The following is a 12,047-nucleotide window of genomic DNA, read 5'->3' as shown; positions in this document are numbered from 1 at the left end:
CATAGTGTCTATGAGTAACCTTTCACTGCTATTCACGGGGCTGGGTATAAGCAAGCAAGAGGAGGGGATAGGAGGAGGTTCAGATGAGCAGGGGGAGGATAGCCAAGGATGGAGAGAGATGCAGGATAAGTGTCTTCCTAAACAATAGTGACTGCCAGTGTTTTTTGGTTTGTCAGTAATGATAGAGGGCTCATCAGTAATGCAAAGTTGGAATACTCCCGTCTGTTTGGTAATGTGTGTGGCTGGGTTCTGGAGATAAAGGAACATTTGGATGGTGGAAGGTTGCCTAAAGGGATTCCAGTAGGCTATTGTCGGGAGATGCATAAAGGAGCAGCAACAGGGATAGTTCTTTGTGTGGTGAGGGGTCCAAATATTTGGGGGGCAGGGGGTAGAATTGACATAAGGAGAAAGTTGCCTTTCCTTCCTTCTGGAATAAGCCTCTGTGACCTGCACATATACATCCAGGTGGCCTGAAGCAACTGAAGAACTACAAAAGAAGTGAAAATAGTCAGTTCCTGCCTTAACTGATGACATTCCACCATTGTGATTTGTTACTGCCCCACCTGAACTGATCAATTGACCTTGTCACATTCCTTCTCCAGGACAGTGAATCTCAGGAGCTCCCCACTGAGCATCTTGTGACCCCCGCCCCTGTCCACAAGAGAACAACCCCCTTTAAGTCTAATTTTCCACTACCTACACAAATCCTATAAAACTGTCCCACCCCTATCTCCCTTTGCTGACTCCTTTTTTTTGGATTAAGCCTGCCTGCACCCAGGTGATTAAAAAGCTTTATTGCTCACACAAAGCCTGTTTGGTGGTCTCTTCACATGGACACGCATAACATTTGGTGCCAAAGACGTGGGACAGGGGACTCCTTCAGGAGACTCGTCCCCTGTCCTCACCCTCACTCCGTGAGGAGATCCACCTATGACCTTGGGTCCTCAGGCCAGCCAAAGGAACATCTCACCAATTTTAAATCAGGTAAGTGGCCTCTTTTTATTCTCTTCTCCAACCTGTCTTGTTAGCCCTCCACCCTTCAATCTCTCCCTTCCTTAATTTTGGTTCCTTTCCCTTTCTGGTAGAGACAGAGGAGACACGTTTTATCCATGAACTCAAAACTCCGGCAACAGTCATGGACTTGGGAAGACAGTCTTCCCTTGGTGTTTAATCACTGCGGGGATGCCTGCCTTGATCCTTCACCTTGGTGGCAAGTACCACCTTCCCTGGGTGGCAAGACCACCTCCCCCCACACTGTGTCTCTATCCTCTCTTTTCTCTAAACTTACCTTTTAACTATGGGCAAACTTCCACCCTCCATTCCTCCTTCTTCTCCCTTACCCTGTGTTCTCAAGAACTTAAACCTCTTCAACTCACACCTGACCTAAAACCTAAATGCCTTATTTTCTTCTGCAATACCACTTGGCCCCAATACAAATTTGACAATGGTTCTAAATGACCAGAAAATGGCACTTTTGATTTCTCCATCCTACAAGATCTAGATAACTTTTGTCGAAAAATGGGCAAATGGTCTGAGGTGCTTGACATCCGGGCATTCTTTTACACATTGGTCCCTCCCTAGTCTCTGCTCCCAATGCAGCTTGTCCCAAATCTTTCTTCCTTCTCTCCTGTCTGTTCCTTCAGTTTCCACCCCAAGCTCTGAGTCCTTTGAATCCTCCTTTTCTACAAACCCATCTGACCTCTCCCAGCCTCCCCAGGCTGCTCTTCACCAGGCCAAGCAAGGTCCCAATTCTTCCTCAGCCTCTGCTCCCTCACCCTATAATCCTTCTATCACTTCCCCTCCTCACACCTGTTCCAGCTTACAGTTTCATTCCGTGACTAGCTCTCCCCAACCTGCCCAACAATTTCGTCTTAGAGAGGTGGCTGGAGCTAAAGGCATAGTCAAGGTTAATGCCCCTTTTTCTTTATCCAGCCTCTCCCAAATCAGTTAGCATTTAGTCTCTTTCTCATCAAATATAAAAACCTAGTCCAGTTAATGGCCTGTTTGGCAAGAACACTTAGATGCTTTACCGCCCTAGACCCAGAGGGGCCAGAAGGCCGTCTTATTCTCAATATGCATTTTATTACCCAATCTGCTCCCAACATTAGAAAAAACTCCAAAAATTATATTCCGGGCCTCAAGCCCCACAATAGGACTTAATTAACCTCTCCTTCAAGGTGTACAATAATAGAGAAAGGCAGCCAAGCAGCAATGTATTTCTGAGTTACAATTACTTGCCTCTGCTGTGTGAGAGAGAAACCCCAGCCACATCTCCAGCACACAAGAACTTCAAAACGTCTAAACCACAGTGGCCAGGCATTCCTCCAGGACCTCCTCCCCAAGGATCTTGCTTCAAATGCTGGAAATCTGGCCACTGGGCTAAAGAATGCCCAGCCTGGGATTCCTCCTAAGCCATGTCCCATCTGTGTGGGAACCCACTGGAAACTGGGCTGTCCAGCTCACCCGGCAGTCACTCCTAGAGCCCCTGGAACTCTGGCCCAAGGCTCTCTGACTGACTCCTTCCCAGATCTTCTCGGCTTAGCGGCTGAAGACTGACGCTGCCTGATCACTTCAGAAGCCTCCTGGACCATCACAGATGCTTTGGGTAACTCTTACAGTGGAGGGTAAGTCCACCTCCTTCTTAATCAATATGGAGGCTACCCACTCCACATTACCTTCTTTTCAAGGGCCTGTTTCCCTTGCCTCCATAACTGTTGTAGGTATTGATGACCAGGCTTCTAAACCTCTTAAAACTCCCCAACTCTGGTGCCAACTTGGACAACATTCTTTTATGCACTCCTTTTCAGTTATCCCCACCTGCCCAGCTCCCTTATTAGGTCGAGACATTTTAACTAAATTATCTGCTTCCCTGACTATTCCCAGGTTTTGGCACCAAATGTCATGTGTGTCTGTGTGAAGAGAGTCTACCAACAGACTTTGTGTGAGCAACAAGGCTGTTTATTTACTTGGATGCAAGTGGGCTGACTCCTTTCTCGGACTCAGCCCACTTGCACCCAAGTGAATAAACAGCCTTGTTGCTCACACAAAGCCTGTTGATGGACTCTCTTCACACAGACGTGCATGACATTTACATATTAGACCTGAAACTGGAAGTCCTCAATTCTTCTATGTTTAACATTTATGATTGTCTAGGTGAAGATGTAAAGAATTTGGTCAGCCAGTTGAAGATGAATTAAACCAATAAGAACAGTGACAATATAAGGTGGCAAATTTTTGATACTATTAAACTGGATAATGACATGAATTTAACCAAATGTATCGTATGAAGGATAACTTTAAGTTCCTGCTTTGGTTTCAAAACATATCTTTCATGGATAGGAAAGAGGAGCGGATCCTAACAATGACATCCATGGAAATGATGTGGGGCTCTGAGTCATCATTTTGGTTATCATGAGTCAAGAGTGGGGATCAGCTTCCAATATAATTAAAGTATCAGTTTGCCAAAGTGCTCATATCAGAGGCGTGTGAACCAGAGCAACTACATCTTAAATAGGAGCTGGGTAAAATGAGGCTAAAACCTACTGAGCTGCATTCTCAGACGGTTAGATGGTTAAGGCTTTCTAAGTCACAGGCTTTCTAAGTCATAGGAGGTCAGCACAAAATACAGGTCATAAAGACCTTGCTGATAAAACAGGTTGCAAGAAAGGAGCTGGCCAAAACCCACCAAAACTAAACTGTCTATGAGAATGACCTCTGGTCGCCCTCACTACTACACTCCCACCAGAGCCATGACAGTTTACAAATGCCATGGCAACATCAGGAAGTTACCCTATATGGTCTAAAAAGGGGAGGCATGAATAATCCACCCCTTGTTTAGCATACCATCAAGAAATAACCATAAAAATAGGCAACCTGCAGCCCTCAGGGCTGCTCTGTCTATGGAGCAGACATTCTTTTATTCCTTTACTTTCTTAATAAACATGCTTTCACTTTGCCTTGAGGACTTGCCCTAAATTCTTTCTTGAGAGAAATCCAATAACCCTCTCTTAGGGTCTGGATTGGGACCCCTGTCCTGTAACACTTATAGGTATTAAACAAGAAAAAGACCCAATCTCAAATACACTGGGTTAAACCTTTCTTTAATGAAGGACTTCTTAGAAACTTTCATTGCTCAATTTCATCCATGCTTTTTCAAGTGGATAAAGAATCTGTATTATTTTTCAAATTTATTTGACCATAGATCTGTTTTGGAATTCTTGTTCTGGAATTTAACAATTATGAAAACACTAGGCAAGATACATAACCTCTGAGAATCTTAGTTTGCTTATTTATAGAATGGAAATAATGATTCTTATTTCACAGTCTTGCTGTGAAAATTAAATAAGGATAAGGTTAAAAACACGCCACAGTGCTGGGCAAATAAACAGTGCTGAGTAGATGTTGTTGGTTTTTTCTTAAGTTTTTTTTTCTATTGGTTTCTGGACAAAACCTTTAAAAGGATATTTAGGAATGAGTCCTACTTATTTAGCAACTGGTATGATTTGGGCATTTACCAATGAAAAAGGACATTGGTCCAGGAACAACCCTTGGTTATTGATCCTAATGATGTCAGGAGGGTCCCAAGTGATGGACACTTGGTGAGAGAATTAGAACTATAGCTTTTTATCAACTTTAGTAAAACCATTTCCATATTTTAATTCATATTATATCTATCCCAGTATGTATCTGTCCACTATCAGCCTTGTATATAGGCAAATAAGAGTATGTTCAGAGAAGAATGTTTAATGGGGTGAAGATACGCACTGTAAAGGTATATGAGGATCTGCTAAAGGAAACAGAGATGTTTATTCCAGAAAGGAGAAGACTTGGGGGAAGGGGGTGGGCATGAAAGCTGTCTTCAAATATCTGTCTTCAAATATTTGATTGTCAGGTGGAAGACAGGCTAGACTCATTCTGTGTGTCTCCAAAGGGTTCAATCAAGAACAATCAACGTGTGAAAGATTTAGGGCATGAAAGTTCAGCTCTACACAAGTAAAAGTTTTCAGAACTCAGAGTAGTTCAAAGAATAGCTGCCCCCATCAAGTGCTGAAGTCCCCATTACTTTAAGATGTTCAAAAAGGCAATAGTCAAATGCCTGGAATGGATGTTGTAGAGAAGATACAATTAAAGTTAGTCAGTTTTATAGACTCAACTGAAAGATCCCTTAATCCCTGAGCATCTTTGGTTCTATGACCAAAAGATGGAGGTTCTTAGTAGTAATTCTCTCACTTCTGTGAACTATATGCATTATGTTGAGTTTATTTCCATCTTTAGCCATAAAAAAGAGAGTTTTAAAATGCCGAGATTTGCCTTAATTCTACACATAAACATATTTTATTTACATATTAATACCAGTTACTTTAGTAAAGAAGGAACCAAAGGAGCATAAGAAAGATTCAGAGACATACAGAGAAAGAAGAATGAGAGAAACCTAGAAAAAGGAGGGAAGCAGGCAGAGAGAAGTTCTCTTATATTTTCCTGGCTCCCTTGACTAATCTTCATGCCTTCACTGCTGCCTCATGAAATTTTCCACCTCTATGAAATCTGGGTTTTTCATCTATAAAAGGAAGCAGTTGGGTGTGATACTTTATTTATTCATTCAACAAACATTTATGAAGTACAAACTTGATAAGCAGGCACTGTGCTAGCTCTCTGTGTGTGATGCAAAGACACAGGTCTTTGCTCACCCTCAGCTTCTCTAAGCCCGTGTCATGTCAATGACAACACGTCTGTGATCCTGGGCTGCCAGGTGTTGCCTTTGAACAGCTCACAGTTGCATTCAGCCTGAAACGGTTTGCTTCAATCATCTCAAATGAATGGCTGGTTGTGAAAGGGCTGTGAAACCTGGAACATGCCATCTGCATGCATATTATTATTATCCGAAAGTCTGTGCAGAAGGAGCATGGGGGCTTAGACATGGGAAAGAAAACAAATCACTTTTGAATTGCCACAAATTTTTTCTTAGGAATGACTGTGAGTTCTGATTCCTGCCATTCTCTTACTCCTTTTCCTCTCTTCCCTCAGGATTTTGGATGGAAAAAGTGGCAAGTCACTCCTTAAAATTGGTTACAAAAGTCTGCCGTAGGCATGAATTTTATTCTTAGCTATAAAAATCTCATGAGAACATAGCCTGGGAGATGCTACCCATTAAGTGATATTTCTTATTGTAGATGGTAAAAATGAGCTGTAACCTTTAGGCTTTCTGGTGCATGTTATTAATTTCTCTCAAAAATGGCCTTTTATAGAGGTTGTGATATTATAAAAAAAGAAGCAGAGACCATCCTAATTAAGATAAACTAAAACAACAACAACACACACACACAAACACACACACACACAATGGTAGAATGCATCAGAAAGATAGTCAGTGACTGCCATATTAGTTACCTTTTCTCCCAGGGCTACCATTAAATAGAAAAGCACTACAGAAAAGTTGGCCCCTTATATAGAAGAGGTCTATGTGATTTGGTGAGACAGTGAATTTTGCTATACTTTTAATGAAGTACAGATTTGTGTTTAGGAGCATAGGCTCTGAAGCTGGACTTCTTTGATTCAAATTCTGGCTTTGTCCCTTTCTACATAGATGACTTAGGCAAGGAGCTTAAACTTTCTGTGCCTCAATTTTATCATTTATAAAATGATGAGAATAAGAGTACCTGCCTCAAAAAGTTGTTGTGAAGATTAAAGCGCTGTTGTATGAAAAGCTCTTTGACCAATGCTTGACATATAATAAGTGCTAGATGTGTGTGTTATTATTAATTATTCTTAGAAGTTTATTGTCACAAGGCTTTAAGTTCTTAAGTAATATGAATGAAAAAATTTTGTCTTCCAAGAGAGTTGCTGTCTTTCATTTATCTTTGGATTGAAAATTATAAAGTGTAGCATTGCTTATTAGGATTTGTACTAGAATCACCTACGCACTTGTTTATAATGCACATTCTGGTCTGCAACAAAATCAGAATATCTGGGAGGGTAGTCTAGAAATGTGTATTTTAAATCAGATGCCCAGAGGATTCTGAGGCAAATTGGAGTTTGAAGACAATGGAGTAAAGCAAGCATGGCTGTGTTAGCTTAATCACAGCAACAATTCAGTTTCTGGAGGGTAAATTATACACCAGCCACTGGGCTCTTGGGATATGATCTTATTAAATCCTCACAAGAGGCCTCTGAGGGCAGGTTCTATTATGAGCTCAGTATTTCAGATCAGAAATTGTGGCTTTCACAATATCTGGGTTAAATGATTTGCTCAAGATCTGCTGGTGAGGGGCACATCAGGAATGGAATTGGGTCTACCTGTTCAGAACTGGTATTCCTAAACATTCTGAACATTTTACATCCTGTCTGAACCCAAGCTCCTCCTGTATTGAGGCTTTCTGTTTTGGGGAATGTGACGCATAATATTCACCTCCCAGTTAGTCAAGGATGACACAGATCCACCTCCACACGAATAATATAATAGCCAATGTATATTTTCCTGAGCAGGGGCTGTCCGTAAACAGCCAGGAGGGTGGGTGAAGAGCAAAGACTGGGAGAACCATCTTCTATTGGGTCATAGTTTATTTCATTTTCTAACATCAACTCTGCCAGTAGGGGGCGTCTGCTAAATCGACACCACAATTCTATGCCGTAGGAAGCTCGATCCTTAGACTCTGAATCCCTAATATTTTTTTTAAACAGATAGAAAGAGATTTATACAGGAAGAATGGAAAATAGGGCAAGGGATATGTTCAGATAAATGTACTGTCACACTCTAATGCTGGAAACCTCTAATTATTGCCAACTCAAAGCATATTTATATAACATAAACCATGAACCAGGTGCTATGCTTGTCTATACTGAAATGCAAAAATGAATCACACAAAGTCTGCAAAGACCTGAAAATATATTAATAAGTGGCACTGTTACTATTATTCACCTCTCACTAGGTGTCAGGCACTGTACCAGATGATCTACATGTATTTTGTCATGCAATTTAATCCTTTTAAAAACTCCACGAGGTAGGCATTTTTCAGATGCCCTGAGGCTCTGAAAATTTAAAAAATTGCCTAAGTTCAGGTAGCTTTTCAGTGGCAGAACTGAGATTTAATTTGAGGTCTTTCTATTGCAATATAATATTTTCTGGTAACAAAGTAAGACAATTGCATAAATTATAATGCAAGGCCAAATAATGAGGTATCATTAAAACAACATAAACGTAAATTACTAAGGTGGCTCAAAGAAAAGTACAAGTAGAGCCTTTGGGTAAAAGTGTCATGAAGTATATAGTAGAGGATGTAATGTATGAGCTGGGCCTTGAAATGTGGCCCTGGCTTTGGTAGAGACAGTGAGAAGGATCCTAGGTGATGGTGAGGAGGCAGGCATTCCAGACATGAGGAAATAATAAGCCAAGACATGGAAATGGAAACCATGTTTGGAGATACAAAAGAGTTCACTGTGGCAAGGGTAGAATAAAGGGACTGGACAATTTGGATGATAAACCTAAATGGTAGTTAGATCCTGTTATAAGGAGTTTGTACTTAATATGACGAGCAATGGTAGAAAGGAAAAAGCTGAGTTTTTAAGTGTGTCTGTGTGTCGGGGAGCGGGGAGGAATTTGGGCAAGTAGTGAATCTTTAAAAATTTTTTTTTTATCAAACACTATGAACCAGATAATGTGCTATCAGATTTATAATAATATCTTTATTATTCTTTTCTGACCTTGTTTAGAAGCTTGCTGTCAGAATATATTAATCTGGTGGTTGTGGGAATGATGGATGTAGGTGGGGAGAAGGGGATTAGAGATTAAAAGTGGGAGACCAGTTAGATGACTATTACAATGGTGCAGATGAGCAATTCTGAGAGCTTACATTTCAGTTATTGGGTAGATCCCACTAAGTGTGCTGCTCTTCCCACGCTTCTCTGAGTGGCATGACTCCTGAAGAGCATTTCTTTTCTGGCTTCAAGTTCTTGGTGGTGAGTAAGCTAATTATGGGGTATAGGTTTAAAAATCATTGTTCTCCTCATCTAAAATGTCAGTAGAATCTGCACAGCTGTCCAATGTTCCTTTCTTGAATTCAACACAAAATCTTGACAAGAGATCCTGATATATCTGCACTTATTTTACTCACGGAGATCGTATAAATTTTTCCTACTTACCCTGAGACAAAGTTTACTCAGCTAAATTTTCAAAGATATCCTAGGAGAAATTGTATTTGTTCATAGTCCTATTACTATCACTTTCTTACAAAAGCAGGCTCACAGCAGACTTGCTTTCTCTTTTTTTTTTTTTCCTTAAGGAAAAATGTGTTTAATTATTTTCTTGCCTTTCTCCTCTGAAAAACAACATGTTGCCTTAACTCCTAGTGACATTCAAAATAGTTTGGGAGGAATGACGCTGACAGTGATATCACTTTCCTACAGTTCTGCTTCCCCAGGCGGACTGAAAATGCTTTCAAACTACCAAAGAGCGTGTATGCATATATAATTCAAAATTCTCTTTCTGTGGTTTTATAAATACCCACACAAATTCCATTTCTATCTATTTAACACTTACGGAGTCTCCACGAATAGAGAAACCATTCTTTCTATTTAAAATGCATCAAGAAATATCCCATTGTAAGTAAAACAGAATTATAATTGCCTAACTAAAAGCTATAGAGAGCCCAGTCCACTGGGGACACTCCTTTATCCATTTAGGATGATATACTCTTAAAATTATGGCCAAGAGAGTGAGATGATTTTATTTTATGGGAATTTAGCCTTTCTTACGTGTACAATTGCTCTGCAACAGTTTAAAACACAACTCATTCTCTACTGCATGGATTCTTGTGAGATACAGATCTATAGGTCAAGGTCTACGGAGTCACCCCACTATTTTATACTCTCATAGGATCCGTTTCTACCAAGTCCATGCATTGGGATGTTTGTAGTGGTCACGGGCTGGTGCTCACACATGAATCTCAATCAAAGATGAGAAGATGAAGCTGTGTTACTTACCTGGGTGTGTATAATTAGAGGGAATAGATGCCACTCACCATTGTTTTCCATGAACCCCTACCACAAGCCATTCTAAAGGATGCCAATGACTGAAGCTTTCCCCAGGACTACAGGAAGGAACAGGACTGAAATCATGTTAGATGTGAACTCCATATCAATGGGCCAGTGTTGGGAGCAGGCACATCTCTGCAGCTACACTGCTTCTTACTGAGTAAAAAGAGCTCTTCAGTAATCTAACCCTAGACCATCTCAGAATTTGAATTTTAGAATTTGGCTTGTAAAAAGATCCATGAATATGTAGATGAGGCATGTGTATCTTATTCCTTCAGGAGACTTTCCTTCTCAAATAGCAATAAAAATAATATCATGTATCCACAGGTCTGTACCATCTGCCAGTCCTGTGCTAGGTACCTTGTGCCTATTAACTTTCATTGTTTTGCTGCAAGGTGTGTGTCATCAGCCATTCGAAAAGAAGAAATGAGTCAGGTGGGTTAAGTGACTTTCCAAAGCTACCTGACTAGGAGTAATAATAATAGTAATTAACAGTAGTAGTAACAGTAGCACAATAAAAACACTTATCAAAAGAACACCTACTATGCCACATTGTGCTAGATGCTGTCCCTGGACTAATTCATTTCATTTTTACAGCAGTCCTAAGAAGTATATCATATTATTATCCACCTTTAACAGATGAGGGATCTGAGTTTGTTAATGTGGTGGGCATCTGCTACCTTTTTGTTTGTTTATTTTGTTTGTTTGCCCTACAGTCTCTCATTTTCTATGCCCATTTTCCTGCTCAGTGGTGGACACTGTCCTAGACCTGGACAATTGGAATATTCTCTCCTTTGTAGTCACAGCATCTGGCTCAGGGATTAACTCATATCCCAAACTAGCTCAGTGAGGGCCATTCCAGGGACTTGGGCTGAAATTAATGAGAAAGAAAGATTCCTTTCTTTTGCACCACTAGTTATCTTGATAATGCAAGCTTAGGGTTGCCAGAGGAATATTTGCCATGACCTAGGGAGAACCTACTTGAGAAAACTCCAATATAAAAGAAAATAGAACACTGAAAGCGGTGAGAGAGAAAGACAGGCAGAGAAAGAGAGACAGAGAGAACTTCCCAGAAGCCAGATTAAGTCCCATTTCTGTTTAATCTGTTTTGGATTAAATCTCTTTCACTGTCAGCCAATGAAACATTGCATACAAAAAATGGACACCAAGGATGGGATGCAGATTATGGATCCAAGGATGGGTTGGCTCATTAGAGGAGCAATGGGAAGCAGTATAAATTCACCCATCCCTATTTGTGAAAGCTGACCATCATTACTATAAACTGTCTTCTGGAATCTTGATTCAAACCACTTCCTACTGAAGGTTAAATTTTAGAGACTTGTTAGAAAAATATCAGGATGCTGGAGGGTTTGTGATTTTCTTATACCTTTTATAAACTGTTACAAGTAAGTTTCAGTCAAACCTGGACTGTCAGAAAGCTGAGAGAGAAAATACAACCTTGCAAAGAGAGGTTTTTTCAGTGAACATAAAGCAATCCAAGATACTTGAGATTCAAAAATACATATCCTGTAAAAAGTTGGAAAAGCTAAATTTTCTGGCCTTTGCCAGTCCACGAAAATGAAGGCAGAGGCCGGGCAAGGTGGCTCTCGCCTGTAATCCCAGCACTTTAGGAGGCCGGGGCGAGCAGATCACAAGGACAGGAGTTTGAGACCAGCCTGACCAACATGGTGAAACCCTGTCTCTACTAAAAATACAAAAATTAGCTGGGCGTGGTGGTGTGCACCTGTAATTTCAGCTACTCAGCAGGCTGAGGCAGGAGAACTTCTTGAACCCGGGGAGGCAAAGGTTGCAGTGAGCCGAGATCTCACCACAGCACTCTGTCTCAAAAAAAAAGAAAAGAAAAAAAGAAAAAGAAAAAGAAAATGAAGGCAGAGAAGCAGGAAACTAGTAATTAGTTTCTTATTACTACTGTAACAAATTACCACAAATTTGGTGACTTAAAAGCAGCACCACCCCATTCAGTTCTGGAGGTGAGAAGTCTAAAATCAAGGTGTTGGCAG

This window comes from Pan troglodytes, chromosome 13, assembly GCF_028858775.2.
Source record: "Pan troglodytes isolate AG18354 chromosome 13, NHGRI_mPanTro3-v2.0_pri, whole genome shotgun sequence".
NCBI classification, from domain to species: Eukaryota; Metazoa; Chordata; class Mammalia; order Primates; family Hominidae; genus Pan; species Pan troglodytes.
The sequence above is the reverse complement of the archived record's forward strand: the minus strand, read 5'-3'. Positions refer to the sequence as shown.